Genomic DNA, 15,666 nt, shown 5'->3' with positions numbered 1-15,666 from the left:
TGTTAAATCAATTCACATGTGAGTTGAGACTATTTGTTACATAAAAAATTCACTGATAATTGACGACGACCCTAAAGTGACATTTAGTTTATTATCAAAAGCTAGCTTCCAAGGGGCATGAATTCTACCAATTGTTGCACTGCAAAGTGGGGAAGAGTGAGCTTAAGATTTTCTGCTCCTTAATATTTCAAAAAATTTGTATGTCAATGTCTCTCTCTCAATCGAAAGTTGCCACATAGATAGACCAAATTATGTCACAAAATCGAAACACAGATTGTATTTTATTTCCCCTTCGGTTTAGCCGTGAGAATAAGTGCGCTTAGCACTCCCTCCATCATTTTAATTATTGGCCGACTTCAATTTTTTTGTAGAGCAAATTCAAAATGTAATGGATCAATGGGGTATCTTTTTACTATTTCTTTTTTTTTTTTTAAAAGTCAAAGTCAAACCCACCCAATTTACATCATGAAAATGAAATAGACCGGCTAGAAAAACACAAAACAGTAGTTGTCCTTAATTAGGGGTCCATCAAACTAAAAAAGAAGCCTATTTCAATATTAAAATTAATAGTTTATAATGGTAAGTCCTAAAAATTAACAATATCAAAATATTATTGTTTATGTATGATGAATTGATGATTCAGTTGTTCGTCTTTGTGGATGATAATTAACCACCATATTGTCGAATTATCATGTAATTAATACTTATGTATACATTATTATTGATTCATTTTAAGTAATGGATGGTGAATTGAGCCATATAGATAATGGATTAGTGATAACTACTAATTAACTACACACTTTTCTCAAAGAATCCTTTAAGTGTCTCACATGGACTATTTGAGTATATGACCTCATTCTCCCTTTTAAGACTTGAAAGAGAAAATTTATGGGATTGCTAAAATTACTAGATCAAGACATCACAAGCAATAAGTCTACAAATTGATAAAAGCCCAACTCAATTGGACTATACATACAGCTTCTTTTTTAATCAATCCCCTTTGATTTATTAATTTCTTATAGTAGGCTCTTCTAATCTTAGATTTGATTTTCTAAGTTTGAATTGTGCAAGTCAAGAAATGAAGGATTTCTCAAAGTATGGTTTAACTTATTAATTTATTAATTCCACAAATGTTTTGACTTAAACAACACGGCACACGCTATTCGCTACCCAAAACTCTACCGACAACAAGATAACATAAAGTAACAAGACACGATAATGATAAGGTTGATTAAAAATAATCTGATGAGTATATCAATTATTAATCACCAAACAAAGGTTGATTTCTCAAAGTGTAGTTTAGCTGCTTATTATTACCTCCGATCCGTTGGTTGATCTAAAACATTCATGCATTTATATTTTATTACTCCTATGTATTTATTACACATTGTGATAGTGAAAAAAAATGAGTGAATTTACCGCTATACGTACTCTGCGGGTGATTATCTTGTGATTTAGTTATGAAAGTGCTTTTGATTTTAATTCTTCAATGGATGACATATTGACATTCAGAGTACGTTGTAACCTGTCCGCCAGCACCAGCATCTAACAATCAAAAATCAATACAAGCTATCAAAATGTTGTTGACTTGCATTGCCATTAGTTTAGTTTAAGTCTCCATCAAAATTCTTAAGTAGCTAGTGTAAATTTAACAACTACCCATGTACATTCCACCTTCCCGTAATATTGCAAAACCTTTTTAGCTTACTTATTATGCTTTTGGTAACGCTTGCCCCAATTTTAAATCATATCACAAAATTACTTTTACAGTCTATTACAAGGTATGTGACTTGAGTCCCACATCAATCATATGATATATGACAATGGACTCTCCTCCTCTTGAGCTAGCTTTTGGAGATGACTCTTCTATTGTCCTGGCTTATTTTTTGCTCCATAAAATCCCTGAAGAATGGTAAATTGTTAATTTAAACGCATATATCTTTTAATCTGCAAGGGATTTTGAGAAAATTAAGTTTCAAGGGTGAAGCTTGTCTCAACACCTTTTTAATTAACAAGATATAAAAGGTACTTCATATTACATATTTAAAAGTATTTTAAATTTTATAATACTCAGTCCTCTCCTAGTTATTATGTGTTCACTTCCTTTACTTTTATTTTCTCATGTTTATATTCCATATTTCAAGATCTATGCTCTACACTAATCGAATACAACAAATGCCTAGTGTTATAACAATAGTATTTTATAGTATTGCAAATTGGCAACTCCATTATCCCTTATATTTATGTGTGTTTATTTCATAGCTTCATTGTCATCCATACAATAATAGTGATGGTATTGACTATGGAGGAGTGATACTTGTTACCAAACACCAATTAATTAACTAAATGCAATTATTATATTATCATTTCCAATTCAAATTAAAAGTATATGCAACGAACAATAATAGTGGTGTGGTGTGGGTGGTGGAAAGAAGCGAGCGTTTCTTTCCACATACTTGAGAGTTGAGAGCTAGGTGGAGCCGTGGAGGGGGTGGCTAGTCGGTTAACATGATAGGCTTAACAATTCTTTTGGCCATGTTTGACTAGACATATTGTAAGTAATATTAAAATACATTGAGGTCATATTTTAGCTAAGTGGTAAAGTATTTAAAATAAAGTCAATTAATGTTTAAGTGCTTCTTCCACTGCTCAAAAAAAAAAATGTACAAGTACATAGATTTATTACTTGTATAATGGCAAAATATATACTATTTGCCTATTTTGTGTGGGCAAATAAATTTAAATTGAGTTACAAAAAAATAGCATCACTAGTACAAAAACAAAAAATGCACCGCTTTTTTTTTTTTTTTTTAATGGGGGTGCCTTTAACATTTCACAACAGTAAACGCAATTATTTGAAATGAGGAAAGTTACCTATATGGAGTAGCAAAGCATTAGTAACAGATGGATAAGTGTTTGGTAATAAAAGTGTAATACTCTTTTTTTTTTTTTTTTTGAAACCACCTGCGGATAATCATTAAAGGAGATCAATTTCCGCCAAAGTTAATAGACTTTGGGGAAAAGGACCTAAACAAACACGTTCAGTACAATCACTAGTATTCCATCTAGCTACATGGTGTGCTAGAGTATTACCCGCACGTTTAACATGAGACATAGAGAAAGCAACAAAAGTGTAATACTCTTATCCTTGGTAAAAGTATTTATTACTTTAATTAATTTTTGTAAGGTAGAAATTATTTTATTTTTTAAAATACACTAAGGCTGAGGAGTACGTCTTCTTTCAAGACTAAACTCTACCATATCATTGTTAAAAAAAAAAAAACAAAAAAAACAAAAAACTCTACCATATCAAAAGTAATAATAAATAAATAAATATATATTATCCAAGAAAGGATTTATACCTTGATGGATCTGACGAAAATAACAACCTATGACGTAATTTGTTGCGCGATTAGGTTCTCTATAAATATGATAAGAAGAAATTTTGGTGTTGGTATTGAAAAGTGCATTATATCTTCTACTAATCTCTATTTGAGATGTCACTTCGACAACAAAAACTTTCAAGACCAGGCGATTGAAATTTGTAACTTATGTAGTCAGCCATATCCTCTAATGACGACACACACAAGCAAGAGCGGAGCTAGGTTTAAGGTAATGGATCCACTTAAGTTTTGTAAAAAAAAATAAATAAATAAAAAATAAATAAATAAAAAATTAATGTTACAAACATTTAAAAGGTAAAAAAAATTACTAATTTAAATTGAATTATTTTATATGAAAAGCGATATGAAAATTCGAAATAATCTATCAATGAAAAGCACACATATTATTGTATGTGTCAAGTACATATATGCACATAATATATATGTGCAATAAATGTGAAATATATAATATATGATCAATCTATAATATATTACTCTATGTAATTGTCAGTCAAAGTTGTCTTTTAATCTTAGGCTTGTAATACCCAACTAGCACTTTACTTTGTATATACGTGACTCTGCGCATTGAAAAAGGCAAGCAATTCGATCTACTTTATTCCTCTTTCTGTGGTGAGCATGTTTCGTAGAGAGTGTCAAAGACCATTGTGCTTATGGATGCTATTGCTAAACTTGATGATCCCCAATGTGAGTTGTTACTACTTCGTGCGTGTACTGGGGTTTCCAAACTCTACTTTGCAATACGCACTTGTTCCCCTCATCTTTTTTAAGCTGCCAGATTTCTTTTGATGTGGCTCTTCGGGCATCTTTGGAGCGCATTGTTACTGCTTCGGGGCCTGTTTTAGTGATTGGCAATGGCGACTTGCTACCTTGCCTTTTGCTTATGGTGGACTGGGTGTTTATTCTACGGGTGATGTTCGACACTATGATTTCCTTGCGTCACGTTTGCAGTCTACTGGTCTTCAGGCTACGCTTCTTCGCAATTTTGGTATTGTTGGTCCGGGACCGGCCTTCGATGATGCTCTTAGTCTTTTTAATAGGATTGTGGAGATTGACCTTATGCGTAGCCTTAGTGAGCTCGCTGCCCCCAAACTCATGAAGAAATTGGCAGATATATATTTCACGAAGGTTACTACTTCTGCAACATCCGCTTTCTCCTTATCTCCGCGTCAGGTTGCCTTATGGAAGTCCCAGCAGGGGGATCAAACTTCTTCTTGGTTGCAGGCGGTCCCAGTATCGGGATTGGGTCAGTCTATGAATGGTAAAGCTTACCGTTCTGTTCTTTGCTACCAATTGGGTGTTCCATTGTTCTCGGTTTTGACACCGTGTTCCGCTTGTTCAAGGGTTTTTTATGGGGATATATTTGGAGATCATGCAGTGTCTTGTGTTGGGATGGTGGGTATTAAACACTGACATAACGTTGTTCGCGACACCCTTGTTGATATTTGTTTTCGCTCTGGGATTTCTGCAAGAAAGGAGGTTAACGTTGGGTTGACTAGAGGGACCGACGGGGCTCTTCGACCAGCAGATGTGTTGCTTTATTCGTGGGATAGAGGCCTTGATGTATGTGTTGACTTGACGGGGTCTTCTCAGCTCCTTTGACACACTCTGGGTTGTTTGACTTCGTTCCTGGTCGTGTTGTGTGACTTGTGTCGGCTGCGGCTCAATGGAAGCGAGACAAGTATGGGGCGCGTTTCAGGGATATTGGCGATGGTTTTCTTCATTTCTCCTTTTCTTCATTGGGGGAATTAGAGAAGGATGTTGTTGCGTTGCTGAAGCGGGTTCAGGCGTTCACTAGGATTCAGGATGTTGGTGCTTGTGCAGCTACTCACATCTTCAACAGGATCGGGTTAGCTATAGCTAGAGGGGTGAGGGTCCAGATTGTATCTTGGCTCCCCACTAATCTTGTAATTCGATTGACTTTGTAGGTTTTTATAATGATAATAATAATACATAATCAACAACAACAACAACAATTGCAAAATTTGGATAATGTGGGCTGGTAATGCTTGTTTGAAGAGATTCTTTGAATGTGGATAGGAAAGTGCCAAATTCCAGTAAGATCTTGTGCTTCTTTACAAATTCATTTCGTATTTTTGTATCGCATGAACATTATGCAAAAACGAAATCAAAATAGATCGATTCAAACATAAATTTTTTAGAAACACCATGTCAGAAACGCCTAGATATTTCGAACTACCGCTGGGTGTTTGAATTTTCTGGACGTTTCACCCTAAACGCCCAGAAATTTTGAACGCCCAACGGTGGTTCGAAATTTCTAGGCGTTTTCGCGTTAGATTTCCGAAAAAAAAGGCGTTTCGTATCAGAAAATTTAAATAAAAAAAAAAAACCTTGCTTCGGGTGACGACGACCTTCCTCTTATCTCCTCCTCAGCATTTCCGCGCGATAATCAGGTAGATCTAGTAGTAGTGGTGGTAAAGGAGGTGATGGTGGGTGGTAAAATTAAAGGAGGTGGTGAAGGAAAATTGAAACTTCGAGATCTTAATTGCAATGATAAGCTTGAAATATAACTAAAGATAAGCTTGAAATACAATAGTCCCTGCTCTAAACTCTTTACAACAAAAATCTTGTGCCTATTGGAATAAGGATACAACGACCAAAAATTAAACAAAATTCGGATTGATGGTCAAGATGATAAAGTGAAGTGAAATAAATTCACTTATGGTGGTGGTGGTGGTTTATAGAGAGAAGGAGTGAGGGCGAGTTAGATATTAATTATTTCTGTTTATATGTGAGTTTAAATTTGTAAAATAAATGTTATTTTGTGGATGTTAATTGGATATTCGAGGGCGGTGTTTCAAAAAAATACTCGTAGTAATTTAACTCTAAATTATTTAGTCATTATTCTATCCATATAAGTTAAAAGCCTAGTTCAAATTACCTCAAAGTTTACATCTTATTTCTAACCCTTAGTGTGTATTTGTGCTCAAACAAGTTTTTATTTTTATTTAATTTAAACCATCACTCTTCTTCTTCTTCTTTCCCCCAACTCACGTACTACATTGTTGTTGCCCTTTGCTTCCCCCATTCACGAACAACACACACAATAAAAAAATAAAAATCGCTGCACCAGACCATCGCCGCACCTGCCACCGCAGCCACCATCGCCTAGAACACCGTCGCCCAGCCAGTCGGTCCCCCACTCTCCTCCTTTTCTATCTTTTTCTCTTTTCTTTTTTAAATTCCTTTAAAGCTTCAATTTTTATATGATTTGTTCCATGATTATTATTTATTATGATTTGATCTGTATATGGATTGCAAAAGATTGCAAATTTACGAGTTTTATGTTTAAAATATGAAATTGATTTTCAGATTTATTTAATTGAGAATTTAAGGGTTTAAACCTTGATTTTTCATGATTTTAGGGCTTAAAATGTGTTATTCAAGTTACTTAATTATATTGTGTTTGCATTATGTTAAAATGATATTTTTGGTGATTAAATTAAATTTTCAGATAATAAAAGCATAAATTATAGAGTTTAAACAATTCTAAACCATGTTTTTAGAGTTTTATTTACACTACTTGACCAATGATTATTTGATTATTCTTCTTCTAGCAAAAAATATTGCCTGATAACTTAATTTGGTAAGTCTTCTCTAAAGGAAGGTCGTAAAGTAATGGCCTTATATATGCATATGCACCAATAAAAACCGAAATTGTAATGTCAGCAAACGATACTGATTGTATCTCAAATATTTTTAATGTTTAGAATGGAGAGGCAAATACAATGGTTTGAGTTAAACACTGGAGCTAAAATCCCTTCTGTTGGCCTTGGCACATTTAGATGTTCTCCCCAAATTGTTGGTGCTGCCATTAAGGTTCGTTCTCTTTTCTTCCTTCTTTTTCGTTTTCTAACTTTCAATCTCTAAATTTAACTTTTCTATCTATATAATGTTTTGAAATTTGTTTGTTTCTATCTTTTTACGAGTACTTTTATAGTTTTATATGATTGTTGCTCCGTCTAATTCTGCTTTCTTCCTCAGTTAAGACTGTTGAAATTATATCATCTTGAGAATTGAGCACATTTACGAGTACTTTTTTTGATACGTTACTCCAATTGTTCAAGAGTTTATAAATAAAGGAGCTTTTTGAAAATGGAGCAGTCAAGCGAGATGAGTTATTTATCACCTCCAAACTATGGTGAGTTTTGGAAGTCTACGTCGTTACGTTGTTTAGTAATGCATGTGATCCCTTTTTGTCACTGACATAATTATTCTGATGATATAGGAACTTTGATCATGAGCCGGAAGATGTGCCAAAAGCACTATCAAAAACTTTGAGTGATCTTCAACTTGACTACTTGGATCTATACCTTGTGAGTGTGTTATGTTTTACTCATTCATTTAATATTCAATGAATATACTATATAATGTTAGTCTTAATTGCTATCACCATTTTGAAGATCCACTGGCCAGTAAAGGAGAAGAGAGGATTGCATTATACCAACCCAGAGAGATATCTTCCGACGGATATCCCTAGCACATGGAAGGCAATGGAGTCGCTGTATGACTCAGGCAAGGTTCGCGCTATTGGAGTAAGTAATTTTTCTGTCAGGAAATTAGATGATCTTTTCAAAGTTGCTCGTATTCCTCCGGCTGTGAACCAAGTAGAATGACACCCTATGTGGCAACAATCAAAGCTACATGAATTTTGTAGATCAAGGAATGTGCATCTATCTGTAAGTAGTCATCCTTTTGATCAATAAATAAACATGTTGTTTGTTAAAACTTGCGCTTTGATAGAAAGTATTTATATTAAATTTTTCTTTGATTAGGGATATTCACCATTGGGGTCCAAAGAGAACAAGAAAGATATTCTTGAAAATGAAGTTCTCAACCTGGTTGCACTTGAACTGAACAAGCCTCCTGCACAAGTAGCTCTTCGTTGGGGTCTTGAAATGTCTCATAGTGTATTGCCTAAAACCTCAACTGCAGCAAGATTGAAAGAGAACTTTGAAGTGATGAATTGGTCCATACCTCAAAATTTGCTCAGTAAATTGGCTGATATTAAGCAGGCAAGTATTCTACTGCATTTCATAATCATGTATTAAGCCTACTTCATACATGTTTTGAGTTAAATCTTGGTGTGAATGCAGGAAAAGTTTGATAAAGGTGAGGGAATGGTGCATAAGGCGTCTGCTGGATATAAAACTATTGAAGAACTTTGGGATGAGGAATTTTGAATTACTAAACTTTATGTGTAGGTGTTTATGAAAAAAAGAATTACTATAATAATCTTTTCACCATGTTGTCGATGTCAAAAATAACCTATAAGGTTCTACAAAACCATGCAATTCGAAAATTCTCTATGATAAACTTAAGTTTTGAACTATTCTCTTGGGTAGCTAAACTATGCCTAGCACCTACCTATGAAAAATCAATAACGGCTACCTGTGCAATTACATCCGAAAATGCTCTTTTTTAGAAGGAAAAAATTAGCTTTCATTTATCACTGGAGGAGAATTTTAATTTGAATTGGATTTTCTGCTTTTGCTTCTGGTTTTAATATGCTAAGTTAAAGGTATAGAATCCAATTCAGGTGTTTGTTTGGTTGGCTCATCTCCAGTTTTTAAGGGTGATGTTGGTTATGGATTGGACTGGTCCTTAACAGAGGCCCAATATTTATGCTACCCAGCATAAAAGTTAAGTTGATCCACTTGATCATAACGTTTTGTGTTGGAATCCGTGAGCTGATAGTAGGACTCGTTTTAACTATTAACGTGAATGATTTTTTTTTTTCTAACATGTATGGACCACTGTTAAATTTAGATTACGTTAAATTCACTTGAAATGAAATATTGTGATATGAGTTTTATTGGTACTCTTAACACATTGTTAAATCTAATCTTTGTATTCGACTAATTTATATTTGCGGCTTTCCGGCTTATACTTCATATAAAGTACAGTACTATATAGGAAGAACAACAAAATAAAAAAAAAAAGGAAAATTAACAACAAAGGTCTCAACTATGGACGAATTTCTTTAAAAGGTCTCACCTTTTAAATAACCAAGGACAGTCCCAATTATTGTACATATTTTTTCAATCGGTTCGTGACCTGAATTTACCTGCTAAATCGGTTAAATGAACCACATGGCACTGTTTCGTTGGTCATATATATATATATATGCTGCCCCTCCTCTCTAAGCTTTCCAACCAACACTGCTAGAACAACACCGTCTAACCTACCCCAACTTCGAAAGCACCAACCCAGGCCACCCCCACAAATCCACCAACCTACCCACACGAGCCTCACCACAAAACCACCAATTGACGACGCACACCACGAAGACATGAAACCACCACCGTACCGTCTAGCCCACCCTCATCCCAAAACGACCACCGACTAACCCACCCACACTACCGTAAATCCCACCAATATACTACGCCAATTATGCAAAATTCAAAAGCTCTAGCTATCCAAAATCAGGGATAATACTAGCAGCTTTGGAGGAGAATTGCGGTCTTGGCAATTGGGCTTTACGGTGAGTGAGCTTGAGGGATTAGGGTGAGATGGATCAAGGCCGAGAATCACCGCCATTTTAGCGTGCTATAACTGAGTCAACTCAGATTTCATAAGAGGAGGAGATAAATGGAGGTAGAAGAAGGATGATGGTGGTGACGATTGAGGCGGTGGATTGTTGGTTAAAGTGTAAAGATGGAGAGTGGAGACTGGAGACTGGAGACTAGGAGGAGTTGTGGTGGTTATGCCGTGAAAGGAGAGACATTGAGAGTAAATTATTGTAATTAAAAAATATTACCGGTTTAACGGGTAACAAGTTATATAGGCCTGTTTTTAGAAGAAATTGTTATAGTTGGGACTACCCTTAGTCATGTGAAAGGTGAGAGCTTTTAAAGAAAATCGTTCATAGTTAAGATCTTTGTTGTTCATTTTTCCTAAAAAAAAAATAAAAATAAATAAAAAATAAAAATAAAATGTGCTTCTCTTTTCTTTTAAGGTCATATCTAAATAAGTGCTCCAATTCTGTGAGTTTATACAATTATCACATGCGAATTTATTTTCTTGCATTGCTTGCTGATATTATCTTAATGAAAAAATAAAAAAATACTCCGTAAAAAAAATGACAATTAACTTAATCCCAATTGACTTTATTATAATAGAACTTGTTGAATTTTGTACAACACTATTTCTAAACAACACATGTGAATATCTCATATTGAAATAGGAAAAATTCATGGGAATAATTCCACCTTTCACCCGTTCGTTTTTAATAATCCCACCTTTCAATTATTTTTCAATAATCCCACCTTTAGGTAACTTTTATTTTTATTGGTCCTTACAGGTTACCTCACCTGTTTTAGCCGGTTTTAGGCCTACGTGGAATCTAACGGTTACTTATTTTTTAATTTTTTTTTGTTTGTTTAAAAGTGCCACGTCCCTTAGTTGATTTCTCTTCTTCTTCTTTCTCTGTTTCCTCTCTTCCTTAAAACACCATTGTTGGTCGCAAATTCCCCTATCAAATTCATCTCTTCTCAGTGAAATTTGGTTGCAATGGGTAGTCGTAGGCACGTTGGTTCAAGTGAATCATCTTCGTCAAGGTCGTTTGGTTGGGGTTTGCCAAAATTGAAGTGCAAATGCGGTGTTGAAGCCGTAATTCGGAGGGTGAGGAATGGCGATAATGTGGGTAAGAAGTTCTACGGATGCCCTAACTGGCCTGTAAGTGTGGTTGGAAGTGACAAATTTTTTGTTTTTGGAATTGAACTTGTAAGATTATTCAATTGGAAAAACCAAATTAGGGCTTTCAAATTAATTTGATTTTGGGATTTTTTTTTTTTACAGGAGGGTGATTGTGGGTTCTTTCAGTGGGTTAATGCTAACAATATGGACCTTGAAGATCTACGATTCCGGGTTTTTGAAAAAGATACACAAGTTGCTGAAAAGGAGATTGAAATTGATTTCATGAAGGAGCAGTTGAAAAAAATTGAGAAGAATTTGGATATTAAAGAGGATGAGTTGAATGATACAAAAATGGAGCTTTGCCACACTAGAATTGAACTAATGAAGGCGGCAAGGAATGAAAAAAACTTTTCCATTGCTCTGTTTGTGTCATGGATTTTCTTTGCTTTTATGTTAGTGTATTTGAAGGCATGACAGTGATATTGAGTGGAGATGATAGTAGGTTAGACTCATTAAGCTTGTTTAGGTTTGGACATGATTGTATATTTTGCATTTGTGACATGTAATATGGCTTTGAAAAAACCTTTTTAGTAGCAAGGCATGTTACTGTAACAGTAAATTAATGGAAGTTATTATTACATTGATTTGCTTTCAACTTGAATTATGTTGGTGAAGTTGTTATGTTGAACAAATTAAGTTGGTGAAGTTGTTATGTTGAACAAAATAGCTTGCAAATGGTCTGGCCAACAAACACAAAATGAACACTGCCATGGTTCACTGCATTACACAAAATGAACACTGCCATGGTTCATTGCATTACATTGTAATATGCCCAAAAACAATAAAAACTGTTGTCAAAAGATTACATAAATAAAGTACCAACACTTAATTACTTAATTACACCAAAATGAGTTATTGTTCATGCCACTACTTAGATGACTACTGAGTTGGTTGATGCAAGGTCGAACGTTGACTCTCTTGACTGCACTGGAACCAGTCCATAGATGTTCTTGATGATCTTGTTCTCCTGTCATTGCCTTGGGTCTGCAAACAGATACAGTAGCATATTAGCATTAGTAAGACATTAGTTGCAAGCAAAATGAGACACACTAATAGTGCCAACATAAAGGCACTCACATTAGTGATTGCAGATCCATCTGATGCAATGAAGACACCTACACCTGCTGGGACCTGGTTCCTTCCTCTGCCCCTAGTTCCACCCCTGGCCCTTCCTACTCCCCTGTTCCCACTTGAAGCACCTCTGCTAGAGCCAGCAACATGTGAACCCCTTCCTCTTCCTGTCCCAGCATTGGCAGCAACACCTCCTCTACCCCTTCCACCCCTTGATCCCCTACCCATCAAAATTGTTCTTCCCCCTCTACCAAGTATGGTAGGTTGAGCAGTTAGGGAGTGGTGGGTTGTATCAGCCTGAGTGGATTGCACAGATGCAGCTGTAGGTTGAGGTGTAGCTGTTGTTGCAGTTTGTGATGTTGCTGTGTGTTCATCATCCTTGCGAGGCCTCCCTCTTCCCCTCTTTGGAGCAGGATCAGCTGGCTGCACATTGTCCTTGTTAGGGCACTTCCTTTTGTTATGCCCTTTCAGTTGGCAGACTGAACAAGTCATTTCAATCCCTGTTCTTGTCAAAGAACCAGATTTGTTGGGGTTCTCATGTGGATCTTTAATTCGATTTTTTCTTGACCTCCCTGGACCAATTTTGATTGGTGGAGGATCAATAGGCATGGACACTACTAGCCAGTGCCTTTCACCTTGAATTGGTGGAATACAACCTATCAACATCCACAAAAAAATGCATTAGTTGACAACTACAGTGGCAGACAAAAATGAATGCATTAATGGAATTGCTTTGTTACCTGCACACACTGACAAATAAGTGTCCCTGTGGTAGCATTGATCCACATACATCTCTGGTTCCTTGCCCATGAAAAAAATAGAAGCCACTGCATGGCAACATGGGATGCCCAGCATGTCCCATTTCCTACAAGTACAGCTTCTGCTTTCCAAGTCCACCACCAGCTGATCTAAGTAGTAGTTCACATTGAAAAGGGTTTCAGATGAAGGAGTAACTTCACACTCTGCAGCCTTTGTCTTCTCAACTTCCAACTTGGATTGTATTCTTGGACATAGCAATGTGGTGACTTTCATCATACCTTGCCTTTTCACCACCAATCTCTGCATCAAAGTAGCTCTTATCTCTTCTAACATGTAGAGCAAATGTTTTGTCCTTGCTTGAATGATGTACCCATTGAATGTTTCTGCTATGTTTGAAGTAATTGCATCAGTCTTCACTCCTGGATTCAGAAAAGCTCTGCAGAATAATTCAGGCCTATGCAATTTGAAGTCATTGGCTGCATCCACATTTAACTCTGCAAGCTCCTGCAGTCCTTCATTGCAATCAGCCATATTGTATGCCTTAGCAATTCTCTAGAACAACAATTTCAGCTCATCTCCTTTATACTTCTTGTGCCAGTGAGCAAATATGTGTCTAGCACATTGTCTATGCTCTGCCTTAGGCAGAACAGTTGAGACACTATGCACTATACTCTGCCAAATTACAATACAAACAATACAGAATTCAAATTAGCACAAAATAGGCAAAGAATTCAAATTAGAATACAAACAATACAGAATATACAATTAGCTCACAGTTGAGAAATAAGTTAGGAATCATACCTGATGCTCATCAGAAATGATAGAGACCCCTTCTCCTTCTTCCAGATTTAGACAAGCAGCAACTTTCATGAAGAACCACTCCCAGCTGGAGTTGTTTTCACCTTCAACAACAGCCCAACACACTGGGAACATCTGGTCATTACTGTCCCTGCCAACAGCAGCCAACAGTTGACCCCCCAAAAAGGTCTTGAGAAAACAGGCATCTACTGCCAACACCTTCCTACAACCTTGAATCCACCCATTTCTCAAAGCTTCAAAACAGATGAACAACCTCTGGAACATTGGTGGGAAAGCCTGCTTTTCAATGTCAGTGACAAGCTCCAATTTTGTTCCATGACTGCATTCCTCTATTGCCTTCAAATACCCACCTAGCTTGTTATAGTGGTCATGCATTGACCCATGTAACAGTCTATGGGCATTGTACTTGACTCTATAGGCAAAGTATCTAGTCACCAACATCCTATATGCCTTCCTTATACACTCAATAATGTCTTTTGCTGGCCAATGTGGCCTAGTTTTGAACACATCTAAATATTGTTTTGCAACAAAACTTGATTTGAGTTGCCTGTTCCTCTTCATATTTCTCTGACAACTGTGAAGTCCTTTCACTGTCTTCACAACTATTGTAGCCCTCCTACTATCCCAGGGAGCATACACATAGAATGGACAGCTTCCTCTGCATTTCACACCTAACCTCTGTGATCTCTGTTTGTTACTCACAACAATACTCACATCTCTGCCCTGCAACACAACATACTTAGCTACAGAATCCTTGAAATCATCTCTGTTTGAAAATTTCTGCCCAACTTTCCACTCAAAACTTGAAAAATCTGTTTGTTTAGACACCAACAAACCTAGTCTTTTTCTCCTTCCAGGAATCAAATCTTCCTCACCACTATCAAGTGGGGTATGTATTTCATCATCACTCTCTTCATAATCACTCTAGGGGCCAGAAGGTTCACCACCTAAATCTTCCCCAACATTTGTCCTGTTTACAGCCTCCTCCTGTAGTTTAATTCCCTGAGCTGCTTCAATTTGTATTTTTCTTGCAATATCAACAAGCTGGGCAGTTGTATCCCTTACCCTTTGCCTAGCTATGTTGTACTCTTCATCCCCACTGTCAGACTGATATTGAAGCTCCTCATTCAAGATCTCTTCACTCTCCTTCTCATAATCATCCTCTACCTCCTCAGAAGCATAATCATCTTCAACTAAAACATCACAACCATCTTCCCCACTGTCATCTGAGTCTTCCCCACTGTCATCTGTACCCACTTCTCCAACTGTACCCACTTCTCCAAAGAAAGGCTTGCTACTAACTCCTTTGCCTTTGTCAACCAGTGGGTTATAACTAGGGTCAACTGTGTCACTATCACTACTATATTCTGGTATCAAATCATTAATGGGGATAGGGCTTTCAGGCCTTGCATCTTCCCACTCAAAAGTGTTTACAGGGTCATTTTCTGGAGCTTGGTGAGCTATTTCAGGTGTTGTACTAGGGTTTATAACATATTTTATTCTACATGTACTTTTGTTAGATGGGGAAATGGTTGGTGGAATGGTAATAAGTTCAGTGGGAGCATTTTCTGTTGGCTTTAGTGAGCTGTCAAGGGCTTTATGGGAAGTTTCAACAAGGGCTTTTTGGGAAGGTTCAACAAGAGTCAATGCATTACTTTTCTTCCTTGGACTACATCTAACAGGTGGTCCCCTCTTTATTGGAAGTTTTTTGGCTCTCACAGATTTGGGTTGGGTCTTCTGTTTTGAGGAGGCAGGTTGTAGTTCTTTGGGAAAGAGAATTGGGTCATTTTCACAGTGCATAGCATAAACCTCCACCCCCCTATGCTTCTCTGCTACCCTTATCATTTCCCTCATACTGTCATCATCTGTGACCCTCCTCAACCCATCCTCCATACTC

General features: G+C 36.5%; 1 pseudogene; it reads left to right on the top strand.

Moving 5' to 3' along the window:
- Nucleotides 1-6,407: 6,407 nt before the first annotated feature.
- On the top strand, nt 6,408-8,751 carry LOC110731748 (annotated as a pseudogene).
- Nucleotides 8,752-15,666: the final 6,915 nt, after the last annotated feature.

Source organism: Chenopodium quinoa, unplaced genomic scaffold (genome assembly GCF_001683475.1).
Source record: "Chenopodium quinoa cultivar QQ74 unplaced genomic scaffold, ASM168347v1, whole genome shotgun sequence".
Lineage (NCBI taxonomy): Eukaryota > Viridiplantae > Streptophyta > Magnoliopsida > Caryophyllales > Amaranthaceae > Chenopodium > Chenopodium quinoa.
Note: the sequence above shows the minus strand (reverse complement) of the source record. Positions and strands in the feature narration are given on the sequence as shown.